Below are 26,443 nucleotides of genomic sequence, written 5' to 3' on the forward strand. Positions count from 1 at the left end.
CTAGCTTCCACCTTCTCCTGTATCATATCAGACCTTGGCACCTAACATAAAAGCATGCCTGCTGGCACTACAATCTAAGGAAAACTTGGTATTTGTCCTGGAGAATCTGTAGTCTATACTTACAAGTGGCTAGGGACATGTTATGTAGCCACTGTCCTTTGAGGGTTGCTTTTATTGTTTTCCACTGTTGGATGTGCTATGGATTTGGATACTGGTCTTTCATCACACATTAATAGGAAGAGTCCTCAGTACTGTAGCTTATAGTTTGCATCGTTTTAAATAATTACATTTTCATGTGTAGAGAGACCCCTGCTGGATTCTGCAGGTCAGTACAATTTAAATCTAAATGTATGCACAAAAAAGGTCATCAATTTTTTGAAATCTGGAAGTTGTTATCCAGACTTCAAAACATTGATGGCCAATCCACGGGAAAGGCCATCAACATTAAAATTAGTTTTATAAAATTGATAGACTATGGCCCTCATTTACTTAGAAAATCGGGTTGTAAGTCTATCTTGCTTTCTTACCGGACTGCTTTTTTCCCCTGGTATTTATTATGTCGCATCCTGTTTGTCGCACGTGGGTTTTGTTGGTTTTGGTTTCCAACTCCTCTGAGTTGTCGGGAAAAAATCCACAACAATTCAACAAATTCGGGTTGGAAACCTTTATAAATACGTGAGAAAGCTCAGAAATGTCGGGTTACGCCCCTTTTTCGGGTTTGGGAGAATCCACATCGGGTCCGTCGGGAAAAAATGTTGCATGGTGTCGCAGACTGGCGCACGATGTCTGCGACATGTCGCAGACAAAGATGCGCCAAAAAAAACCGACAAAAGAAGTCGGGTTTAGAATAGTAAATGAGGGCCTATGTGTGAAAACACACAATCAGGTTTTGTTGCAGTTGCACTGCAGTTTCCAATACTGCAAAAAATAATAATAATTTTCCCATTGCTTACTATTGGTAACTGATGTGATGCAGTTACATACCTGATCATATGTTTTCACCCTATCCGATCAGCTGTTGGAAGGGGTAGTGGTGCTCATGCAATGAGTAAAGGCTGGATATCCCCTTTAGGCTAGGTTTCCACTTTTTATTTTTATTTTTTTTATTTTTTTCAAAATGCCAAGAAAAACACCAATTCTGCTGCATGGCAAAAACGCTGCGGCCAGATGTTAGCTGGAAATCAATGAGAAATCGCAAATTTCGAATTCCACTTGGTGTTTTTTCACTTTGGCGTTTTTTTCATCCTTTTGGCGTTTTTTCACTTTTTTGCGTTTTTTTCAGCTCCTTGGCGTTTTGAAAAAAACGCTGTATATCGCTCAAACCGGAATTTTTTCGCAAAATCGTTGCATTTTGCTCCAATAGGAGTCTATGGGAGTGAGAAAACGCCAAGAAAAACGATATGTGGATTTTAACTTTGGCGTTTTTGCGGGTGGTTTTTAATCTTTTTTGGACTTTATCGATCCAAACAAGTGATGGACATACCTGGTTTTAATAAAATTTCGTAGGGTACCATTAAATAAAATGTAAAAAAATATATATATACAGTAGTGAAGGAAAAAAATTGTATCTAACGAAATTTAGATTTAAAAAAAAAAAATTATTACTTTTTAAACAGGGATCAATTTATGTGTGCGGGGAAATAAAAATGTAGCCAACAATTATAAAAATGTATTGTGTGTGTGTGTTTTTCACATTTTTGCTTTATTTTTTAATTTTTTTTAAGTTAGTACTACTACCCCCAGCATGGAACACACTGTTCCATGATGGGAATAGTACTACCTGTACTAATAGACAGATCGCCCATTGCGATTCTCCTGTATAAAATATAGATGCGGCCGGCCGCTCTTCTATGGTCCCCTGCACTGATGCATATTTACACTTACTCATATTTCCCGCAGAGCTGTGATTGGCCAGATGGTTCCAGCCAATCACAGCTAACTGTGAGAAATAGGAACATGTGTATATATATACGGCCGTGCAGGGGACCAGAGAAGAGCAGCCGCATCCATACATTATACAGGAGGATCACAGCGGGTGTCAGGGGTGACATCCACCGTGATCTTTTCATAACTGCAGCTACTACTACTCCCAACATGGAGCACACTCTGCCTCATGCTGGAAGCTGTAGTATCTGCATTAATAGACAGATCACAGCGAGTGTCAGAAGTTACACTCACTGTGATCTGTCTATTAATGCAGGTACTACAGCTCCCAGCATGGAGCAGAGTGTGCTCCATGTTGTGAGTAGTAGTACTTGCAGATAAGAACAGATCGCAGTGGGTATCACTACTGACATCCGCTGTGATCGTCCTGTCTATAGCAGAGATGCAGAGCGACTGTATACATTGCTCGCATCCCTGCTCTGTACTATACTCTGGGCCGGCCACTCATTCATTCATCTTTTCCTCAGAGCTGTGATTGGCTGCAACCATCCGGCCAATCACAGCTCTGGGCGGAAAATATGAATGAGTGATATGAATTTCTATTGACATCACTGGCTGGAGTATAGTGCGGAGAGGCGAGCGCTGTATAGACCCGCTCGCTTCTCTTCTAAATTATGGACAATCGCATCGGGTGTCAGGACTGACACCCGGGCAATATGTCTATAGTACAGGTACTACCACTCCCATCATGGAACAGTCTGTTCCATGCTGGGAGTAGTAGTACTACATAAAAAATTTAAAAAATTTCGGAAAAAAATGTGAAACACACACTTTATTAAAAAATAACAAAAATTGGGTTATAAAATATATACATTGCGTTTAATAAATTTTTTTCCTTTACTGCTGCATCCTTTTTTTTTTTTTGGTACCCAACAAATTTTGGGTACCAAAAGAAAACCCAACGTGCTATTTCAACACAAATGAAAAAAATGCCAGAAAAAAAAACACATGATGACGTACATTGCACTGGCGATTTTTCAGGCGTTTTTTTAATCCCTAAAAACGCAGGACAAAAAACCAAGTGGAGACTTAGCCTTAGATTAAGTTTCTTGGTTTTGGATATTTGCCACTGCAGTTTTTGAGCCAAAGCCAGAAATGTATTCAAAAGGAATAGGGCATATAAAGGAAGGACTTAGGCTGGAACTCCACTGAGGTATCTTTTTTCAAAAACGCCATTAAAAACGCCAATTTTCCCGCACAGCGTTTTTTCAGTGAAAAAACGTACGCGCGTCTAGATGTTAGCTGCAAGTCAATAGTAAACTGCAAAATGCCAGATTCACTTGGTGTTTTTCAGTTTGCCATTTTTTTTTATCCTTTTGCCGTTTTTCAGCAATTTCGGGCTCAGAGGCTGGATTTTGAAATCACCCGACAAAACCTAGTTTGGCGTTTTTTGCCCTGAAATCGTGGCGTTTTCATCCCATAGAAGTCTATGGGAGAGCAAAAACGCCAAGAAAAACGCCATGTTGATTTTAAATTTGACGTTTTTGCAGGCGGGTTTTATTCTTTTTTGGACTTTAGCGATCCAAAAAAATGATGGAGATACCTTTTTTATTAAAATTTCGTAGGGTACGCTAAAAAAAATTAATAAAAAAGATACAGTAGTGATGGAAAAAATTGTATCTAACGAAATGTATATTTTTTATTACGAAATGTTTATTAATTTTTAAACAGGGATCAATTTATGTGGGCGGGTAAAGCACTAAAAATGTAGCCGAGAATAATAAAAATGTAGTGTGTGTGTTTTTCACTTTTTAGTTTTTGAAATTTTTTAGGTAGTACTACTACTCCCAGCATGGAACACACTGTTCCATGATGGGAGTAGTAGTACCTGTACTAATTGACAGATCGCTAGGGTTCGTTGCGATCCTCTTGTATAATGTATAGATGCGGCCACTCTCCTATGGTCCCCTGCACTGACATTTATTTACACTTATTCATATTTCCCGCAGAGCTGTGATTGGCCAGATGGTTCCAGCCAATCACAGCTCTCTGTGGGAAATAGGAACATGTGTATATATACGGCCGTGCAGGGGACCATAGGAGAGAGCGGCTGCACGCATCTATACATTATACAGGAAGATCACAGCGGGTGTCAGGACTGGAGTGATACCCACAGTGATCTTTCCTTAACTACAAGTATTACTACTCCCAACATTGAGTACACACTGCTCCATGCTGGGAGTTGTAGTACCTGCATTAATAGACAGATCGCAGCGGGTGTCAAAAGTTACACTCACTGCGATCTGTCTATTAATGCAGGTACTACAGCTCCCAGCGTGGAGCAGAGTGTGCTCCATGTTGGGAGTAGTAGTGTCTGCTTAAGAACACATCACAGCGGGGGTCACTACTGACACCCGCTGTGATCGTCCTGTCTATAGCAGAGATGGAGCGACTGTATACATCGCTCGCATCCCTGCTCTACACTATGCTCTGTACTCCGGCGACTCATTCGTTCATCTTTTCCTCAGAGCTGTAAATACATTTTTATATCCCTACTGCATCCTTTTTTTTTTTTTTTTTTGGTACCCAACTATTTTGTAAAAAAAAAAAAAAAAAAACGCAGAAGGGGCCAAAAAAGGCAAATTCCACACAAAGGTAAAAACGCCAGAAAAAACGCCAAAACGCAGGGGAAAACTGTGGCAGTTTTTCTGGCGTTTTTATGCCACAAAAATCGCAGGGCAAAAATCTCAGTGGAGTCCTCGCCTAACACTTCTCCTCCCTTATGAATCCACTTCTGACTTTGGCTCAAAAACTTCAGTGGTAGTTTTCCAAAAACTGCCAGAAAAAAAAAACCAAGTGGAAACTAAGCCTTAGTGTACGGTCCTATGCAGGGGCAGATCCAGAGTGGAGTCTCGGGAGGGTCACTATTAGAGTATTTTGTGTTGGCGGACAGAAAATAAGATGTTGCTTACGGAACTTACAATATTATTAAATGTATCATACAGTCCTAACTAGAGGTGCACCGAAATGGAAATTTCAGAACCGAAACGAAACCGAAATAAAAAAAAATGTCCGGCCGAAACCGATACTGAAAATGACTTCTCCCTGTCTTCTGGTAAAATGCAGCGCTCCGCTCATTAGATTAGATTCCCCCACATTAGATTGCCAGCTCCCCCACATTAGATTGCCAGCTCCCCCACATTAGGTCGGGAGTTCCCCCACAACAGTAGGCAGCTCCCCCACAACAGTAGGCAGCTCCCCCACAACAGTAGGCAGCTCCTCAACAACAGTAGGCAGCTCCCCCACAACAGTAGGCAGGTTCCCAAATTAGGTCAGCATTTCCCCCACAATAGTAGACAGGTTCCCAAATTAGGTCAGCATTTCCCCCACAATAGTAGGCAGGTTCCCCACAATAGTAGGCAGCTCCCCCCAACAATAGTAGGCAGTCCCCACACAATATTAGGCAGCTCCCCCCACATTTTTAGGCAGCTCCCCCCCACATTAGGTCAGCAGTTCCCCCACAATAGTAGGCAGGTTCCTCACAATAGTAGGCAGCTCCCCCACATTAGGTCAGCATTTCCCCCACAATAGTAGGCAGCTCCCCCCAACAATAGTAGGCAGTTCCCACACAATATTAGGCAGCTCCCCCCAACAATATTAGGCAGCTCCCCCCACATTTGTAGGCAGCTCCCCCCACATTTGTAGGCAGCTCCCCCCCACATTAGGTCAGCAGTTCCCCCACAATAGTAGGCAGTTCCCCCATAATATTAGGCAGCTCCCCCACAATATTAGGCAGCTCCCCCCCCCCACAATATTAGGCAGCTCCCCCCCACAATATTAGGCAGCTCCCCCCCACAATATTAGGCAGCTCCCCCCAACAATATTAGGCAGCTCCCCCCCACAATATTAGGCAGCTCCCCCCAACAATATTAGGCAGCTCCCCCCAACAATATTAGGCAGCTCCCCCCACAATATTAGGCAGCTCCCCCCCCCCCCACAATATCGGGCAGCTCCCCCCAACAATATTAGGCAGCTCCCCCCCCCAACAATATTAGGCAGCTCCCTCCCCCCCACAATAATAGGCAGCTCCCCCCCCCCACAATAATAGGCAGCTCCCCCCCCCCACAATATTAGGCAGCTCCCCCCCCCACAATATTAGGCAGCTCCCCCCAACAATATTAGGCAGCTCCCCCCAACAATATTAGGCAGCTCCCCCCACAATATTAGGCAGCTCCCCCCCCCCCACAATATCGGGCAGCTCCCCCCAACAATATTAGGCAGCTCCCCCCCCCAACAATATTAGGCAGCTCCCTCCCCCCCACAATATTAGGCAGCTCCCCCCCCCCACAATATTAGGCAGCTCCCCCCCCCCACAATATTAGGCAGCTCCCCCCCCCCACAATATTAGGCAGCTCCCCCCACAATATTAGGCAGCTCCCCCCCCCCCCCCACAATATCAGGCAGCTCCCCCCAACAATATTAGGCAGCTCCCCCCCCCACACACAATATTAGGCAGCTCTCCCCCCCCACACAAAATATTAGGCAGCTCCCCCCCACACACACACACACACAATATTAGGCAGCTCCCCCCCCCCAAACACAATATTAGGCAGCTCCCCCCCCACACACAATATTAGGCAGCTCCCCCCCCCCAAACACAATATTAGGCAGCTCCCCCCAACAATATTAGGCAGCTCCCCCCACATTTGTAGGCAGCTCCCCCCACATTAGGTCAGCAGTTCCCCCACACCCCACAGACATACAGCTTCCAGCCATATACAGTGTATAGCTGGAGGCTGTATGTCTGTACTGCTGCCCCCACAGTGTTCCGGTCACCGAAGTATTCCTAATCCTATCCCGGAGAGCGCAACCCCCTCCCCCCCCGATATTGCGGCCGGCCCCCCCTGCACCCCCCCACGAGTGCCTCTGACACTGGCAGTGTTTGTAACTTGTGCTGTGGGCGGGCAGGGGAGGTGGTCATTATCGGCAGTTTTTTTGTTGTTTCGGCATTTTGCCGTTATAGCCATTTTCGGCCGATATGTATCGGCCGCCGATATATCGGTGCATCCCTAGTCCTAACCTTGTTTAAGACTTTTTGGCCATGCTCACATATCAGAATAATAATCAAAATTGCCACAGAATGGGAAAGTGCTAAAGAAGTTTTTACCATTTAAAACTACAGCTCCCAGTATGACCTAAGTAGTGGTAAGGGGATGCTGGGAGTTGTTGTTTCACCCATCATTACTGCAGAACTTACAAGTGACTACAGCTCTGATGGGACACACACACAGAAGGATACAGAATGATATCAGTGACTACAGGTGACATCTTCTATATAGTCTTTCCTTATCTAATTCAGATGTACATACCACCGGGACTTGTTCCAGCTAAATCTTCTCTCTGCAGAACTTGACGCCCAGATAGCTCCTCCCTATGTCAGCGGATTCTGATCCTCTATATGAAAACAATAATTAATATAAACCTGCCAGACACTGTATTCTTCGAATATAATACTGGCACATACCTTCTGAATATAATTCTGACACACTGAATAAACAACACACTGTACCCTCTGAATATAATACCACGACACACCTTACCCTCTGAATATAATACTATCATACACTGCACCCTCTGAATATAATACTACCACACACTGCACTCTCTGAATATAACTTGCTGTGCAGTGCACCCTCTGAATAAAATACCCAAATGTATTGTTGCCCATAAAAAAAGTACCACCCCAGAAATTCCTCATAATCTACAATATACTTCTGAAATGCAGAACACTCTGTGCCTTCACATATAGTAATAATGCCCCATCTTGTGCCCCTACATATAATAATTATGACCCGTCCTGTTCCCCCCACATAATAATGCCCTGTGCCCCTAACATATATTGCCCCCTGTGCTGTGCCCTTCACATATAATTCCCCCGTTCTTTGCCCCTCACATATAATGCCCCCATCATGCGTCCCTCACATATAATGCCCTCTGTGCTGTGCCCCTCACATATAATGTCCCCTGTGCTGTTCCCCTCACATATAATGCCCCTCACATATAATGCTCCTGTTATATGCCCCACACATATAATGCCCCCTGTGCTGTGCCCTTCACTTATAATGCCCCCTGTGCCCCACACATATAATACCCCCTGTGCTGTGCCCCACAAATATAATATCCCCTGTGCTGTGCCCCCCACACATATAATTTATATGTGTGGGCACAGCACAGGGGGCATTATATGTGAGGGGCACAGCACAGGGGGCCCCCCTGTCATGTGCTCTTCACATATAGTGCCCGCAGTGCTTTGCCCTGCAGCCCCTCAAATAAAAATTCCCCTTTCTCTTCCCCCCCTCCCCCTCCTCCTGTACGATATAGTGCCCTTAACAGTGGCACATATTCTGTCCCCCAAATCCCCTGGGCCCTGAGCATACCCTTAGTACTTACTGTATGCTGGCCGCGGGGACGGGATTTCCGGGCGCCGGCCTGCAGTGGATCGCGACCCCGCAGCTCACACGCTGTGTACTCACAGCGTGTGACAGCCAAGGTTAGTGAATGGTGGAGCGGAAGCTTACAGCTTCGGCTCCACCATTCTAGGGGGCAGCAATCTCGGGGGGGGGGGGGGCAATTGCCCCGTTGCCCCCCCCCCCCTGGATCCGCCACTGAACCCATCACTGCAGCATCTGCAAGACAAACATCTTAGTTTCTGCATTTTTTCCAGTGCCCTCCCCAGAAGTGCAGAATTCAGTGGAGTTTATTCCATTCCAAACAGTGTTACAGAGCAAGCAACGTTTCAGCGACCTGTCTTCACCTTTGCCAAGCACTAGAATCGACGAATCGTAGCCTGCTCTGTAACTCTGTTTAGAATGGAATAAACTCCACTCAACTGCACTTTATACTTTGGTGTGCTGAGATTGTCCTTGGATAAAGGTGGCTAGCTAGGTTGGTAGGCAGCCAATTAGGTAGGTAGGTAGCTATGTAGATATGGAGGTTCATAGGTAGGTAGCTAAGTAGGTAGCCAGGTAGGTAAGTGGGTAGCTATGTATGTAGGTAGGAAGCTGGGTAGCTAGCTAGCTAGGTAATTAGGTTGCTATGTAGGTAAGTAGCTATGTAGGTAAGTAACCAGGAGGCTAAGTAAGTGGGTAGGTAGCCAGTGATAAGGTAGGAAGCCAGGTAGAGAAGTAGCCAGGCAGGTAATTAGGTAGGTTTCAAGGTAGGGAAATAGCCAGGCAGGTAACTAGGTAGGTTGCCAGGTAGGGAAGTAGCCAAGCAGGTAATTGGGTAGGTAGCCAGGTAGGGAAGTAGCCAGTGCTCCTTCACATCATCACCCCCCTCTCACCTACACCCCCCTCACCTCCTCCACATCATCACCCCCCTCTCCTCCTCCACATCATCACCCCCCTCTCCTCCTCCACATCATCACCCCCCTCTCACCTGCACACAACCCCCCTCACCTCCTCCACATCATCGCCCCCCTCTCCTCCTCCACATCATCACCCCCCTCTCACCTACACCCCCCTCTCCTTCTCCACATCATCACCCCCCTTACCTCCTCCACATCATCACCCCCCTCTCCTCCTCCACATCATCACCCCCCTCTCACCTGCACACAATCCCCCTCACCTCCTCCACATCATCGCTCCCCTCTCCTCCTCCACATCATCACCCCCCTCTCACCTGCACACAACCCCCCTCACCTCCTCCACATCATCGCCCCCCTCTCACCTACACCCACTCTCATCTCCTCCACATCATCACCCCCCTCTCACCTGCACACACCCCCTCCACATCATCACCCCCCTCTCATCTCCCCCCTCACCTGCACACACACCCTCACCCCTCCACATCATCACCCCCCCTCACCTCCTCCACAACATTGCCCCCATCTCCTCCACATCATTGCCCCCCCTTCCTCCACATCATTGCCCCCCCTTCCTCCACATCATTGCCCCCCCCTTCCTCCACATCATTGCCCCCCCTCCTCCACATCATTGCCCCCCATCTCCTCCACATCATTGCCCCCCCATCTCCTCCACATCATTGCCCCCCCATCTCTTCCACATCATTGCCCCCCATCTCCTCCACATCATTCCCCCCCCCCATCTCCTCCACATCATTGCCCCCCCCCATCTCCTCCACATCATTGCCCCCCCTCCATCTCCTCCACATCATTGCCCCCCCCATCTCCTCCACATCATTGCCCCCCCATCTCCTCCACATCATTGCCCCCCCATCTCCTCCACATCATTGCCCCCCCATCTCCTCCACATCATTGCCCCCCCCATCTCCTCCACATCATTGCCCCCCATCTCCTCCACATCATTGCCCCCCATCTCCTCCACATCATTTCCCCCCCATCTCCTCCACATCATTTCCCCCCCATCTCCTCCACATCATTGCCCCCCCATTTCCTCCACATCATTGCCCCCCCATCTCCTCCATATCATTGTCCCTCCATCTCCTCCACATCATTGCCCCCCCCCATCTCCTCCACATCATTGCCCCCCATCTCCTCCACATCATTGCCCCCCCCCCCCATCTCCTCCACATCATGGCCCCCCCTCCCCCCTCCAGCTGATGCCAGGATGATTAAAAAATAAACTTTTACTCACCTATAGGCAGGCTCTCTTCAGCAGCACAGGGGGCTGCATTCTTCTCCCGCTATAGTGCAGGCGCCGATGAGTGACGTCATCGGCGCCTGCACTGCGTGGGGGCAGAGTTCACAGTTCTCCTCTTAGTGAAGCGGCAGGTCCTGCGGCTCACACTGAGAGGAGGCTTAGCTGTGTGTGCACACAGCTGAAAGCGGCACTCGCTCGCCTGGGGATCCGGGACAAGTGTCCTGGATCCCCATTAGCGGAGTGAGCACCTCTCTGCCCAGAGCCCCGTGTGCCATGAGTGGTTGCCGACCCCTGACTTAGTTTATTTTAAATTGGGGGGGCACAAGGGGGGGGCACGGCCTGATCTAGGGGGGGCCATGGCCCCCTCTGCCCCCCCCCCCCCAGCGACACCACTGCATATAGAAAATATCAAAGGACCTTTAAAACGAGGTAAGCATAGCTCAGTTGCTGGTCAAGTATATAGCAGCCAGGAAGAAAACACACTGTTCTACAAACCGGGTCATTGTGACAGATTGCCTTGTCTGCCCCCCTAATTATTGAGTCCCCCACCTGTCTGACCTGCCCTTTACTCCTATTCCCCTCCTTATTGAGGCTGACATCCCTGGCTGTCAAAGGCAGTGACTTGCTAAAGCAGTGCTAACAGAGGCGGCATTAGGGCATGGCAAACTGGGCAATTGCTCAGGACCCCCGTCCTCCAGAGGGCTCCCTGCGGCTGCTAGAGTGTTTGTAGCTGGGGGAAGTAGTGTAGCCCTACAGCATCCAGGATTGAGGTTAGCTGCAGAGTTCATTTACATAGTGTTGGCAGTGAGAGGCTCCTTTAACACCCCTTCCCCCGTCTCTTCCTTCTGCTGCTGCTGTCGCACAGTTTAGTTGTCTGTCGGCCGACGATGAGGGAGATAGTCTGCAGGCCCCAGGAGGCATGAATATCTACCAGCTCCTAAAGTATTTAATGCACCCAGCCAGCTTAGCTTTTAATAAAAGTAAGTATATGTAATGTGTGATGTACATGTGTGATGTAAACAGTTTATCTGTTACATGTATTTGTGTATAGTGTGCTGTATGTGTGTGTAATGCACGTATGTATATACACATGCATGATAAATGTGTGAGTATGTATGTATGCATGTGTATATGCACAGTTTTATTTAATATATGTGATATACAGTGGTGCATCTGTCACTATCTGTCACGAGGTCTACCACAGGCCCAACCCTAGTGCAGCAAATATTGCAGCGGTGGGAAAATCCCATGGAGCTAACATTTGAGATATATATATATATAAATATATGGACTTTGATCAAGTCTTTTTTGGACGCTGGCACCATCACTGTTTCTGGACTAGATAAGTAGTGCTGCATTGTTTTGGGACCATATACATATATATATATATATATATATATATATATATATATATATATATATATATATATATATCTTGCTATCAGTGTTTCCCAACCAGGGTGCCTCCAGCTGTATAGGCTGTACGGGCATGCTGGGATTTGTAGTTTTGCAATAGCTGGGGGCATCCTGATTGGGAAACACTGATTTATGCATGTGTGTGTATGTATCAATGTTTCGCAACCAGGGTGCCTCCAGCTGTTGGAATACTACAAATCCCAGCATGCTGATAGATTAAGTTTTGCAACAGCTGGATGCACTCTGGTTGGGAAATATATATATATATTTTTTTTTCTTTCCTGTGATATATACACACATACGCACAGTAGTATATTTCAGGGGGTGTAATCCAAACTTCTCTCTCCGGTGTGTCCAACCATCCTGCGTAAAAATTAAGAAGCTGAATGATTGTGAACTGTCCCATTCAAATGAACAGGATCAGTTCAAGCATCAGTTCCCCTCCAGTGCACCCCTGATATATGTGAATCCAGCCTCATTCGGTCTGCAGGGTGCCAGCGTTTTTCCTTTTTTGCACTTACGTTTTTTTCCTCCTCATTTTCTAAAAATCATAACGCTTTCAGTTTTCCACCTACAGACCCATACGAGGGCTTGTGCTACCAATTCTACTTTGTAATGACATCAGTCATTTCACCACAAAATAGTCTCTGTTCACAATTTACCTAATTATATATATATATATATATATATATATATATATATATATATATTTATATTAAGTGGTTTTAAATGTCATGTCTTATTGCACTTATGTTTAATAAAATCTAATTATTTGATCTATATACGCTTTTTTTTCATTTGTTGTTCTATGATATGTGGGTATGATTCATTATATTTGGCATTTTTTGTTTGCATAAGTTGAAAGCCAGACAGACTAGATCTAGGATTCCCTTTTTATGGACAGCAGATAGTGTAAGCTAGTTTCTCCTAGAAAACAACCAAGTATGACCAAAAGTGGCTTTCCAATAGAGAAAGGTTTCATGCGTTTGGTACATACCACGCTAAACACTGTCTCCTATCAATAAGTATGACCAAACAATAGATTTAGCCCATAAAATATCAAGCTTTATTAAACAAATACAATCATAAAAACATGATTAAAATGACAGTCCGGCAGTCATCTGATCCTCATTTTTTCTATGTCATTTTAATCATGTTTTTATGATTGTATTTGTTCAATAAAGCTTGATATTTTATGGGCTAAATCTATTGTTTAGTTTCTCCTAGAGACACAGCAAATAGATTCAGTTTTTTTAAATTCTTCATTATATAATCTTAACTCTGAATCTTATACTCCCCAACCATCGTCCGAAACTATATCGTCTTTCCATAACCTCTTAAGGATGCAGGGCGTACCTGTACGCTCTGTGCCCGGTCCCGGAGTTTAAAACGGGGTCATGCCGTGACCCCCCATCACACCAGGTCGGTCCCGGCTGCTATTCATAGCTGGGACCCTGGGCTAATTGCGTGCAGCACAACGAATAGCAGCCGGGACTGACATGGTGTGATGCGGGGTAACGGCTATTAACCCTTCAGAGGCGGCGATCAAAGTTGATTGCCGCGCTGAAAATGAAAGTAAACGCTTCCCGGCAGCCCAGTCGGGCTGATCGGGACTATCGCGATAAAATCGTGATGTCCCGATCAGCTAGGACGTGAGCGGAGACCCCCTTACCTTGCTCTGTCGCGTCCGATCGGTGTTTGATTGCTCCAAGCCTGAGCTACAGGCTTGAGCAATCGAGCCCCTATCTCACTGATCCATGCAAAGCTATGGCTTTGAAGGGATCAGTATAAGGCTGAAACTCCATTAAGTTTTCTTTGCAAAAACACCAATTTTCCCGCACGGCGTTTTTTCATTGAAAAAACACCGCATCCAGATGTTAGCTGCAAATCAATAGTAAACTGCAAAATGCCAGATTCACTTGGTGTTTTCCAGTTTGGGGTTTTTTTTTAATCCTATTGGTGTTTTACAGCAATTTCAGGCTCAGAGGCTGGATTTTCAAACCGCCAGACAAAACCTAGTTTGGCGTTTTTTGCCCTGAAATCATGGCGTTTTCCTCCCATAGAAGGCTATGGGAGAGCAAAAACGCCAAGAAAAACGCCATGTTGATTGTAAATTTTGCGTTTTGCAGGCGGTTTTTATTCTTTTTTGGACTTTAGCGATCCAAAAAAATTATGGAGATACCTTTTTTTATAAAAATTTTGTAGGGTACCGTAAAAAAAAATTATAAAAAAAAGATATGGTAGTGATGGAAAAAATTGTATCTAACGAAATGTATCTTTTTTATTACGAAATGTTTATTAATTTTTAAACAGGGATCAATTTATGTGGGCGGGTAAAGCACTAAAAATTTATCCGACAATAATAAAAATGTGTGTGTGTGTGTGTGTGTGTGTTTTTAACAGTTATTTTTTTTTTTTTTTTACATTTTTTAGGTAGTACTACTGCTCCCAGCATGGAACACACTGCTCCATGATGGGAGTAGTAGTACCTGTACTAATTGACAGATCGCCCGTTGCGATCCTCCTGTATAATGTATAGATGCGGCCGCTCTTCTATGGTCCCCTGCACTGACGTATATATACCCCTATTCATATTTCCTGCAGAGAGCTGTGATTGGCCAGATGGTTCCAGCCAATCACAGCTCTCTGTGAGAAATTGGAATGTGTATGTATACGGCCGTGCAGGGGACCATAAGAGAGCGCCGGCCGCATCCATACATTACACCGGAGGATCACAGCGGATGTCAGGAGTGATACCCTCTGTGATCTTTCCTTAACTACAAGTACTACTACTTCCAACATGGAGCACACTCTGCTCCATGCTGGGAGCTGTAGTACCTGCATTAATAGACAGATCGCAGCAGGTGTCAGAAATTACACTCGCTGCGATCTGTCTATTAATGCAGATACTACAGCTCCCAGCATGAAGCAGAATGTGCTCCATGTTGGGAGTAGTAGTACCTACAGTTAAGGACACATCACAGCGAGTGTCACTACTGACACCCGCTGCGATCGTCCTATGTGTAGCAGAGATGCAGAGCGGCTGTATACATAGCTTGCATCCCTGTTCTGCTCTGTACTCCGAGACGGCCACTCATTCATTCATATTTTCCTCAGAGCTGTGATTGGCTGCAACCATCCGGCCAATCACAGCTCTGGGCGGAAAATATGAATGGCCAGTGATGTGAATAGTACATCACTCAGAGTACAGAGCAGAGATGTGAGCGCTGTATGGAGCCACATCTCTGCTATATTATGGACGATCGCATCGGGTGTCAGACTGACACCCGGGGCGATATGTCTATAATACAAGTCCAAAATAGCATATTTTGGTCACTTTTTCTATAATAAAAAAAATGAATAAAAAGCGATCAAAAAGTCCAATCAATGGGCTGATTCATTCATTCCCGAGGGGGAGGGGCCAAACCGGTATTGCGGTATGGGTTAAAATTGATATCGTGCAGCACAAAAATTTCGGTATGAACCAGTATACCGCCCAGCCCTAATTACAACAACTTTCCATTCTTTATATGAAATGATTTCTATACGGTTTATTAAAGGGGCACTGGAAAACATTTTCTTTTAAATCAACTGGTGCCAGAAAGTTAAACAGATTTGTAAATTATTTCTATTAAAAAAAAATCCCAATAATTCCGGTACTTTTCAGCTGCTGTACAGCTGAATTTCCTTTCTGCCTGACCACAGTGCTCTCTGCTGACACTCTTTTTTATTATAAAAGTACAAAACTTATACAAAAACACAAAACAAGCTTAATCAGCTATTAAATAAATAAGAAATACACTGATACCAAAACACAAAAACAAAACCTTGCCTAACCGGCCAGCCCAGCTTTCCAAAAACCTAAAATATTCCAATCCACCTAACCGAACCAAACAACACACTCACACGCATACCAAAAATGAACATAAAAATAGCACAACTTGGCTTATCAAAATATGAAAATAAAATTAAGCACTACCTGGCTACAACTCAAAACCATCCATACTCGGGAAACACAACGAGAAAACAAAACAGAAGATATAACAAGCACACCACTACAAAAAAAAAAAAAATTTAAAATAAAAAAAAAGCACAACTTGGCTTAGCAAAATATAAACATAAAATTTTGCACTACCTGGCTGCAAAAAAAAAAAATTATTAAAATAAAACACTAGACCAAATAAATTGAAATAAACCAAATAAACCACGTAACAACATAATAACTGGTCCGACTGCCATAACTACTGTAATGCTATAATATAAAAAAACAATATACAGTGGTCCCTCAACATACGATGGTAATTCATTTCAAACGACCCATCGTTTGTCGAATCCATCGTATGTTGAGGGATCCGTGCAATGTAAATTATAGGAAGCTGTACTTACCTGTCCCCGCCGCTCCGCACCAGGTCCTCACCGCTCCCGCTGCTGTTCCAGGGGCTCCCGATGCTGTCCCGCTGCTCCGGTGTCTTCTTTGCGATCCTCCGGTGTCTTGCGCATCTTCTGCAGGGTCCGGGCCTCGCTTTCTGGTGACGTTATTACGCTGCTGCGCCGGCGCGGCGTGCATAGTGACGTAATAAGGACGCCGGAAAGCAAGGAGAAGATGCGCAAGACACCGGAGGATCGCGAAGTGGACCCGGAGCATCGGGAATAGGTAAGTGAACCTGTTGGGGCACATTACACTGCTATCCGACAGCAGCTTAAGCATTTTGCGCTGTCGGATAGCAGTTAATGCGATGGCCCCGACATATAAAAGCATCGTATGTCGATGCTGACATCGACATGCGATGGCCTCTGAGAGGCCATCGTATGTCGATTTTATCATATGTCGGGGCCATCGTAGGTCGGGGGGTTACTGTATAAACAATATACATACAAAATCACATGAACATAATTAATATAGTATTTAACTAAAAATATATAAACTACAGAAAACCTACAAAAACAATAGAAAACCCTACCAAAATCCCTACACTAAAACTGTACCCTCTCCCACACCACCCCTCCTGCACATGGGTCAGAGTCCATAATGTTTGTACACAACGTCCTTTCCCTAACTGACCCATGTCAGGTCCCAAAAAGAAAAGCAAAACACCACCACCCACAAATACACCCTCCCCACCTAGCACTCCTCCCAACCTACTTACACTCAAACTTATACATACTAACATATACACACTGAACCAAAACCACCTTAGTTTGGTCGCCTGTAAGCCCTTCTTACCATATCAGCTTAAAACAAAACAAAAAGCTAGCGTGCACATGCATTAGCCCACTACCAGGAAGAAGGATGGCAGACTTGATACATCAAAAAAAATATTAAACTCTTTCCCTAACTCCCCCCTACAATTTTCCCTAATTCTATCCCTCTATTAAAACTGACCCTGCTCTCACCCTATCACTATCCCTATAACACTGCCCCTAACCAAAATAAAGGTACTCTACCTAAAAGGTCTAGTACCTAGGGCACATCAAAAGAAAAACCTCTCCACAGGAGAGAAGCCCTACTGGTACCAAGACTGCCATACTCCAAAGACCTGATCTTCCCGAGGTCACCGGTGATATTCCTACAGACCTCCACCTCGGAGAGGATTTTCTGTTCGGTCGACACTAAACACCGTGAGTTCCACGTGTAGTACCTAACCACTAAGCTAACTAAGAATAAAGTGCCCCGGTCTCGGCCACCCAGGTTCCTAAATGCCCCATAAGCCCACTCCGGGTAGGTAAGGCCGGCAAGTTGACTCCAGCCGATGGAAGCGCCCACCCGGTTGTAGACCCCTATATTAAAGGGACAATGAAGCAGGAAGTGGTCCATGCTTTCCAGCGTGTCCCCACACTCTTCTCGGGATTTTTACTCATTCTTGGGGCCCTGGAAGGGTGTCCGGGAGATCAAACGTGGGACCCCCCCCCCTCCCAGCCAGAGACTCTCACACTTATCCCGGTTGATCTTAGATCCGGATGCCTCCGAGTAGCGGTCCACCTCCGACATCACCACATCGACCTCCTCTCTCGAGGAGACGAAAATAGTGACATCGTCAGAGTAAGCCACCACTCTCTGGGCGATATCCAGCTCCGCCAGACTCATCCCGACTCACGCCAACGGCCCACAATCTACCCTCCGGACGAAGGGATCGATTGCGAACACGTATAAAAGCGGGCTCAAAGGACAACCCTGACGGACTCCGGACCCCACCTCAAAAGAGCGGCCAGACCACCCGTTCACCAGCAGGAAACTCTCTGCCCCTGCATACAAGATCTTAAGCCAATTAACAAAAGTACACGGTAAGCCATATCTCATGAGGACGGACCAGAGGTACTCGTGGTTCACCCGATCAAACGCTTTGGCCTGATCCAGGGACAGCAAGTACCCCTTCCAGAAACCTGCACTACTCCGATCCACTGCCTCCCTGACACTAAGGACAGCACTTAAGGTGCTTCGGCCTGGAACAGAGCAGTGCTGAGCCCCTGAAAGGAGCCAGGGTGCAAACTTCACCAGCCAATTAAACAGTATCTTAGCCAGAAGCTTCCTATCCGTATTGAGAAGAGCTATGGGCCTCCAATTCTCAATACGGCTAGGATTTTTACCCTTTGACAGAAGAATCAGGGCTGACCTCCTCATTGACTTCGGCAGAGTGCCCAAGGAGAGACACTCATTGAATACCTCAGTCAAGAGGGGAGCTAAAGACTCCTTAAAGGTCCTGTACCACTCGGTTGTTAAGCCATCCGGACCTGGTGACTTCTTAGGGGCAAGCCCCTCGATCGCCAGTCTCACTTCCTCTTCCCTGATTTCTTCTGCCAAAACATCAAGAGAGGGGTCTACCCTTGGCTCAGGAATGGTTTCAGCCAGGAAAGCCGACATCTTGTCTCGATCCAGATCCTTCGTCCCCAAGAGGTGTGATTAGAATGATCTGACGACCTCCAAGGTCCCTGATCTGGACCGATTCAGAGATCCTGTACTATCAGTCCTGAAATGATTTTACTACTCACTGACATCTTACAGTTTCTGTAAGGGTCGGGCGAGTGGTACTTCCCGAAATCCCTCTCAAAATCCAAAAGATGCGTGCCTATCGTACTGACACATCAGCAAGGATTTCACTCTGGAGATATCCTCTTAGCTACCTCCAGTCGAGATGAGAAGCTTGAGTTTCCTCCTCAGACCCTGATACAAGCGATACCTGTTCAGGGACCTGAGGCTCGAGAGCTGGCAGAAGAACCCCGCAACCCGCTTCTTGAATATCTCCCACCACTCTGACTTACTACTACTAGGTCCAGTAAAGGTACCTGACTCTGAAGAAAATCCTCAAAGGACTGTCTTACCTCCGCTTCCTCCAGGAGGGATGAATTCAGCTTCCAGTAACCTTTACCCATCCGGGGGGGGGGGGGGGGTCTCTGAAACATTCAAGGAAAAAGAAATCATACAGTGATTGGAGAATTCCACCTCAACCACGGACACTGCGGAAGAGACGGCTTCCTCCTTTAAATAAAAACTATCTATCCTAGACCTGCGACTGCCTTGATGATCGGTGAAACCCACGTGGCCCTAGGGGCTTCGGATGTGGGCGTCCTCTAGGCGAGCTTCTCTAGCTATACTAATCATCGCCACACTATCACAAGTCAGCGGACCATTGGAGCCTCTCCTATCTTGGGACCTCATGACATTATTGAAGTCCCCGTAAAAAGAAAGGGCTTAATCCTCATAAAGAGATCTTTGCGGCCCCGCTTAGTTTGCGGGGCGTAGATGTTAATGAGCCGGAGCTCTTGTCCCTTCATGAAGACATCTAAGATCAGGCACCTCCCCATTTCTAATTCAATAACCTGTCGGCATTCAACAGGAGCGGTAAAAAGGACCGCCACCCCACTATACGGCTCAGGCGCAAGAGACCAGTGGGAGGGACCGCGCCTCCACTCTCTCCTGGCTTTTACCAGGGAGGCTAGATCTGACAACCTGGTCTCCTGTAAAAAGAAAATGTCGGCTTCAACACGGCCGAGAAAATCAAAGGCTGTGAATCTAGCCGTATCAGACTTTATGCTGGCACAGTTAATAGAGGCCAGTGTCAATGGGGTGAGTGCCGCCATACAGAGTGATTAAATTAGACGGCCTCACCCTTTTCTTCTGTTTCCCCTTCTTCTTAGCCCCCTCATCCCCCGAAGAAGAAGAGAAGGCAGGACCGCTTTTGGACCTTTTCTTGGATTCTGATTGATCCATATGGTCCCCGTCTCCGTCCGGCCCCGGTCTAGCCCTGCCCTCTGAGGAAGGTGCCTCAACAGGACAGGCCCCAGTTCCCCCCCCCCCAGAGGCTCCTTCTCCCTAGGCACTCCCTAGGCACCCCGCCTAGGGAGAGGAGATGGTATTGAGTACGAGGTACCGGTTTGACAGGTCAGTCAGAGGGGGGGGGGGGGGGGGGCAGTCAGGCTTCCGTTTTGGACCTGGCCCGCAGTACAAGGAACAGAGGGCACTGACCTCTTCTTTTTCCCTTTCCTTTTGCCCTTAACTTTCACTTTGGGCCTCACCCTACTCTCTTCATCCACACTTTCATTGTGGGAGGAATCGGAAGGGTCGGCCATATTGCCATCCTCTCTGTGAAGTCTCCTGATCTCTTCCTCCAGCACATTCTCCTCCAGGGCTTCAGCAGTTACAGGGCCAGCTTCAGGAGCAGGGTCCGGAGCTACCCCCGTCACCTGGGCACTCTCCAGCTCCCTACTCCTCCTCAGATTTTCCTCCCGCCTTAGTTTGGCGGGGCCCTTTTTCCTCCTCACTAGCCCTGTTGCGTCCCCATCCCTGCCCGTACCCTCCCCAGCCGAAGCAACTTCACAGCTCTCCTCAGCTGGAGCGGCCGCTACACGGGCAAAGGCGCCCCTGGTAGAAGACCTGGATCCTATCACGTCCAAGGAAGGCGGCTGACGGAATGTGGGCAACTGTACTCTCTGAACGCTTGAGTTTGACGGAAAACGTCCAGGCCCCAGACCAGATCCCGTGTTCATCAAAGTTTTTCTTGGGCATGTCCGTCACATCCCCATACCGTCCGAGCCAGGTCATGATGTCATAACAAGAAAGCGACTCGTTACGGGTCAAAACGGTCATTTTCTTAACAGAGTTCTGACGGAAAATCGCCTTTACAGCGAAATCCCGCCAGCCGGGCTCGTTCTTCGCCACTTCGTAGTTTGACCAGAAGAGTTCAAGACCCTCTGGCCGAACGAATCTGACATTAAACTCAGACGAACCGTAGGGGTGAATCAGGGCAAAGATGTCACTCGCCCTGAATACCATCTGAAGAAGGAGCTCAACCACTTTAGCGCGAGGTGGGCACGCATCCTCGCCCCTCCAAATCAGACGGACCACATTCCTACGGTTATTGTCCTACCCGGGTGTCGGGAGGGACCAGACCACCTCCCCATTCTGCTCTCGGAAAGCCCCCAAACCATGCCTCTCTATCCAGAAAATGCATAGAAGAAAGCTGGTCGGAACTGCAAACACCCAATATTGAAACTGAAAACTTTGCAGTTTCAATATTGGGTGTTTGCCGTGCCGACCAGCTTTCTTCTCCTATGCATTTGAAATAGAACTGTTCCTTTCTGTTTTGGTCTGAGCACGCTGATATAAAAAGGAAAAATCACCCCCCCCCCCATATTATATAAAAAATATTGGGGTTTTACACCTGTTTCCTAACATGGACTGTGAAACTGCAACCCCCCTGCCAGGGGAAGAGGATCTAGAGCCCACCTTGGGAGCAGGTCGGCAAGACGCCAGCTTGTTTTTTAAGCAATGTAATGTGAATGATCCCTGTGAATTCATGAGCACAAAGAGCTTAGAGTTTAAAGTTTCCAATCTTGCTGAAAAAGAGACATGCCTCTTTTGGACTGTTAATTCCCTTGAATCATACCGAGATTGTGGAAGGGTCTCCAGAGGCTTGAGAGGCTTCAAAGAAGCGTCTCAGTTTACAAATGATCGCGTGATCATGCAAAAATGGATAGAATTGCATAAGTCTTACTCTCTGGGTATGCTGAATTTGGCCTAGAGAGGAACATGGAAGAGTACAACCTTACATTAAAAGAGCTCCCTACTGCAAAAATTGAGCTAAAGAAACGTCTGAACAGGGTTTTAGAGACTTTGAGAAAAAACTAAATAAAAAACTTATTGCTGTACAAACTGTAAGATCAAAGAAAGGTTCACCCAGGCTTATAGAGCACATTAACACTGTTCACAACGGTGACATAAGTTCTCTAAAATTCATGGGGATTAAGAGGTTAACGTGTCAAGCAGGGGTAGATAATGAAAAAATCTTAAGACAAATAGAAGCCCGATGGATTTTAAAAACTGGTGCTCAAGAATGTGCAGGTCTAAATGACCAGATTGATCTAGGGTTATTCCTCTAAACATTACCTGTTTTTTTGGTTTTAAACTTAGTGTTTTGTATCTTTTCACTTGTTTTTAACTAGGTGTTCTGTAATCCCCGCCCTAGTGCTTGCGTCATCCAGGTGAGGTGTTTAAATGGATATGTGAGCACAGGAAGGGGAGGGTCTGTTGAAGCTCAGTTGAGCGAAACAATTATAACCTGTGAACATACAAGCTGGCGTCTGCACCTTGCTAGGTGAATTATGCTGTTTTAAAACCTGCACTTCTTTTGAATAAAGGAAGAATTTGAAGCGTATGGTGAGTGCCATTCCTGTTTTCTACTTACATGAAGTCTCTATCCAGAAAGACAGGTCGACCTCACCTCTTCCTTCTACCCAAATCGACCTGTCACCCCTGCGTAGAGCCTCCAGGAGGTGCTGTTGCAAATGGCCCCCAGGGCCGGACGGAGACAGGGACCCCCCTGAACCCCCGGCAGTGACATTAGCATAGCTCCTAGGAGCAGTCACTACCGGGGGGGGGGGCAGCCGGACCAGACCCAGAACCACTAATAACACCATTCACACCACTACTCTACTCATCATATTTCTTACCATCCATACCAGACCGCCCATTCATACAACTACTCCCACCATCATTCACTCCACTAACACTCCCACATACACTCCTCTCATCCACAAGACTTCCACACTCAGCATTCTCACATCCTGCACTCTTATCCTGACTAACAGATTCTGGGCTGGCTGGGACTTGTAGTGTTGCAGGTTTTATAACACTTTTCTTTGATGGCTTAGCTGCCAGAGTCGATGCTGATAGTTCCTTCTCCATGGCTGAAGCCACTTCCAGAGTTTGGGGGGCTGAATCTCCGGGCGCACCCCAGCTCCTCCCACAATGCCAGCACCTGCTTTGCCCGACCACACGGGTTCTGTAGGTGATGCCGGCGCCCGGACACTCCCCCCCCCCCTCACAGAGGAGTGCCCCGCAGCGCCCACAGAATACACAGTACTCGGAGGACCGCGCCCCGAGCTCACAGACCTACCACTCTCCTCCTCCGGCAACCGGACACTCCCCCCCCTCACAGGGGAGTGCCCCGCAGCGCCGGTAATGCCCACTCGGGAAACCGCCCCCCGAGCACACAGCAGCATAGCTTGCCCCCCCCCCCCCCACTGCCCACCATGAGCTCATCCTGCCCCTCCCTACCGGCAGGATGGGTGGGCTTCCTATCTATTGCGTCCGCAGCCTTTCCTTGCGGTGAGTACATAAATCTCCTTTTCTCTTGCGCTCTTCATTGAGGGACACCTAACTGATGGGACATACCAAAGCAGACCCCTAGGGTGGGAAAAAAATACAACCACCAGAGAGAAAGAATCAGTCCCAAGACCGAACTCACGTGTCCACGGGCTGTGGATGAGCCCCCAGGCTGGAGACAAACCCAATCCAGAAATTGAGCTCCCGGAAGAACGCCCGTCCAGAAGATGGACTAGGACCCCAAGGAAAAGGCCGACCTCTGGGGGAACCAGACAAGAATTGAATATGTCAGGGTCACCTCGAAAACGAAAAACCTTGAAGAGCAAAGAAACAGACGTCCGCGGAAAGTCCCCGGACGACCGCTTCTAGAGAAAAACATGAAAAGAGAAGGAAGGCAGTGGAGAAAAAGACCGCCCGGCATGATGGACAAGCTGTGAAATCTGGGCCGAAACAGAACGCCTGCCCAAGATCGGAACCAGCACCAAGGTGCAACTGAAAGAGCTGCCTGAAAGAAGGCACACCACAGCATCCAAAGGACAGAGACAAAGCAAAAAGGCCAACAATTCATAGACCCAGTGGTCCAAGCGGATCAGAAAGGAGAACCTAACTGTGACCCCCAGGGTCTGGGCGCAGGAAAGATTGCGCCAGAATACTTAGGTGTCAGGGCGGTGCAACTGACCGACAAAAAAGGGAACGATGAACTCACCCTTCCATGGAGATCGCAAATATTCCTCCAACCGATGAGAGAGTCCAGGCTGCGTGAGCAGCAGTAAACAACCAAAAAGGTGGACGAGAGCCAGGCCGCGAAGGCGGCCAGCAAGCCCACAAGGCCATACAGTAAGAAACGCTGTTGAATGCCCTCGGAAAAGACAAGGCCCCCGCCGATATCCCACCTAAAAAGCGGGAACAATGAGACAGCAACGGCTCAGCAGCAGAAAAAACTCAACAGCACAGTCCCTCGAGAGGAGGGAAAAACAAGTGTGGTCAAATTTTGTGAAGAAAACACTGGAAGACCCATGCCAAGCACCCAGATAACCACACCCCCTGTGGAAGGGGAATGGCAAGTGTGACAGGCACAGCAGCAAAAGGGGAATGCTACCCAAAAGAACACAAACGAGTTTGAGAGCCAAACCAGATGGAGAAAAAAGGCAAAAAAGCAGGTGCCTAAGACACCTGTAGGCAAAGGAATAGACTGAACTGACTGTCGCCCCGCCGGCCCCGTGTCAGAACAGAAATAGTGGGTTCCACACCTACCGAGCGGCCCCAGTATTAGTGTTGCTCGCGAATATTCGCAATTCGAATATTATTCGCGAATATCGCATATTCGCGAATTCGCGAATTTCGCGAATATAGCGCTATATATTCGTAATTACGAATATTCGTTTTTTTTTTGTTTTTTGTTTTTTTCACAGTACACATCACAGTGATCACCCCTCTTTGCTTCCAGCTTGTGTGGTGTAAAGACTTGTGTGGTGTAAAGAAGGCTGTAATACTACTGTGTGAGACTGGCGTGCGAAAATTCGCATATGCGAAAATTAACATATGCTAATTTTCGCATATGCGAATTTCCGCATATACTAATTTTCGCATGTGCGTATTTTCGCATACGCGAAAATAAAACGAGAATATAACGAATATGCGAATATTCGCGAATATATGACGAATATTCGTCCATATATTCGCGAATATTCGCGAATTCGAATATGGCCTATGCCGCTCAACACTACCCAGTATGCGTAGGGACACAGGCATGGGGATCTCAGGACAGTAGTGGGGTACCAAAACCGCCACACAAGAAGACCGCCAATTTCCAAAGAAGAAGGCATGTGGAGCCCGTGACCTGCAGGTACAGAGGACTTACAGGTAAAAAGTGCGGCAAAGACGTGCAGATACACACACTGCGAAACTGCACCTGGAGAAGGACATCGAACCACATCCGCAGCCTTAAGGAATGAGGAAGGAGACCAGGTGGTAAAGAAAACATGAAGACACATTCCGGCCATGTGGCAGAGAGACCATGGGCAAGACTGGTCCCGCTGACAAAACACCCAGAGAAGTGAGATACCAGCCTTCGGACAGGGCAACCCCGCAACTCAGTATGTGATGCGTGGAACAAAATCCATAGAGCAACACAGGGTGATGCACCGAAAACACCTTGGCAGCAGGGTACCTGAACTGCCGTCCACAGAGTGGGAAAAGTATGGTAGATGACTGGATTTAGTCACCAGCCATGCAAGAAACCAACAGGCCGACAGAAATAGGAGTCCAGAGCACCCAAGATGACTCCAGTCAGCCTCCCACAGAAAGTGGGGCACGGGAGTGCGGTCCGGCCAAACGGTTGACCAGGTGGAATGGAAAACCCAGCGGCCGAAGGAATCTGTAGGGACCTCACCCCAGTACCCTCACCCTGCAGTGAGTTATGGAAAAAACTGGTATGCTCACGGACGCCCTTAGGTCAGGGACCGATGGCAGCGGAACCGAGTAGACAACTGACTGGCTGCACAAGAAGGAAAGGAAACAGTCAGACAGACAGCAACTGTGCCCCAGAGGGAGGCAGAGAAGCCATGGAATGCATGGCTGTCATCCCTATAGGGTCCGTGGAACACTATGGGTCAGTTCCGAGAATACCACTAACAGTATTGGGGAGCCGGAACTCCAGCTGCAAAGCAGGCAGCCGCGACAGGCGGCAAAGGAAAAATGCAGACCACTGAGTGGCATAGTGGTATGGAACCAGAGAGGAGAATACCGGCAGGCATTGCGCACCATAGTGAGGAACTACAACTCCAGCCGCAGATACATCAGCCACGTAATGTGTGACAGGTAGAAAGGGAACCATGCAGATCGCTGCCTGGCTAACAGAGACAGGTCCAGAGTAGATAACGAGCTGGTCTGTCAGCACCCCGCAAAACAGAGGGGTACCGAG

At 47.3% G+C, this 26,443-nt stretch overlaps 1 protein-coding gene across 3 annotated transcripts in view; it reads right to left on the reverse strand.

Annotated features, from left to right (window-relative positions):
* The window catches only part of TXNRD1 (thioredoxin reductase 1), a 108,057-nt gene that overhangs the window by 78,058 nt on the left and 3,556 nt on the right, over positions 1-26,443 (reverse strand). The window contains exon 1 of one of the 3 annotated variants that reach the window (XM_056574510.1): positions 7,254-7,310. The exons of 1 other annotated variant lie outside the window; for it this stretch is intronic. The gene's annotated coding sequence lies outside the window, so the exon portion shown is untranslated. Of the gene's footprint in view, positions 1-123; positions 148-7,253; positions 7,311-26,443 lie in introns of those variants that run through there. One more of the 3 variants, XM_056574511.1, reaches the window with a different exon arrangement.

This window comes from Hyla sarda, chromosome 4, assembly GCF_029499605.1.
Source record: "Hyla sarda isolate aHylSar1 chromosome 4, aHylSar1.hap1, whole genome shotgun sequence".
Taxonomy (NCBI): Eukaryota; Metazoa; Chordata; class Amphibia; order Anura; family Hylidae; genus Hyla; species Hyla sarda.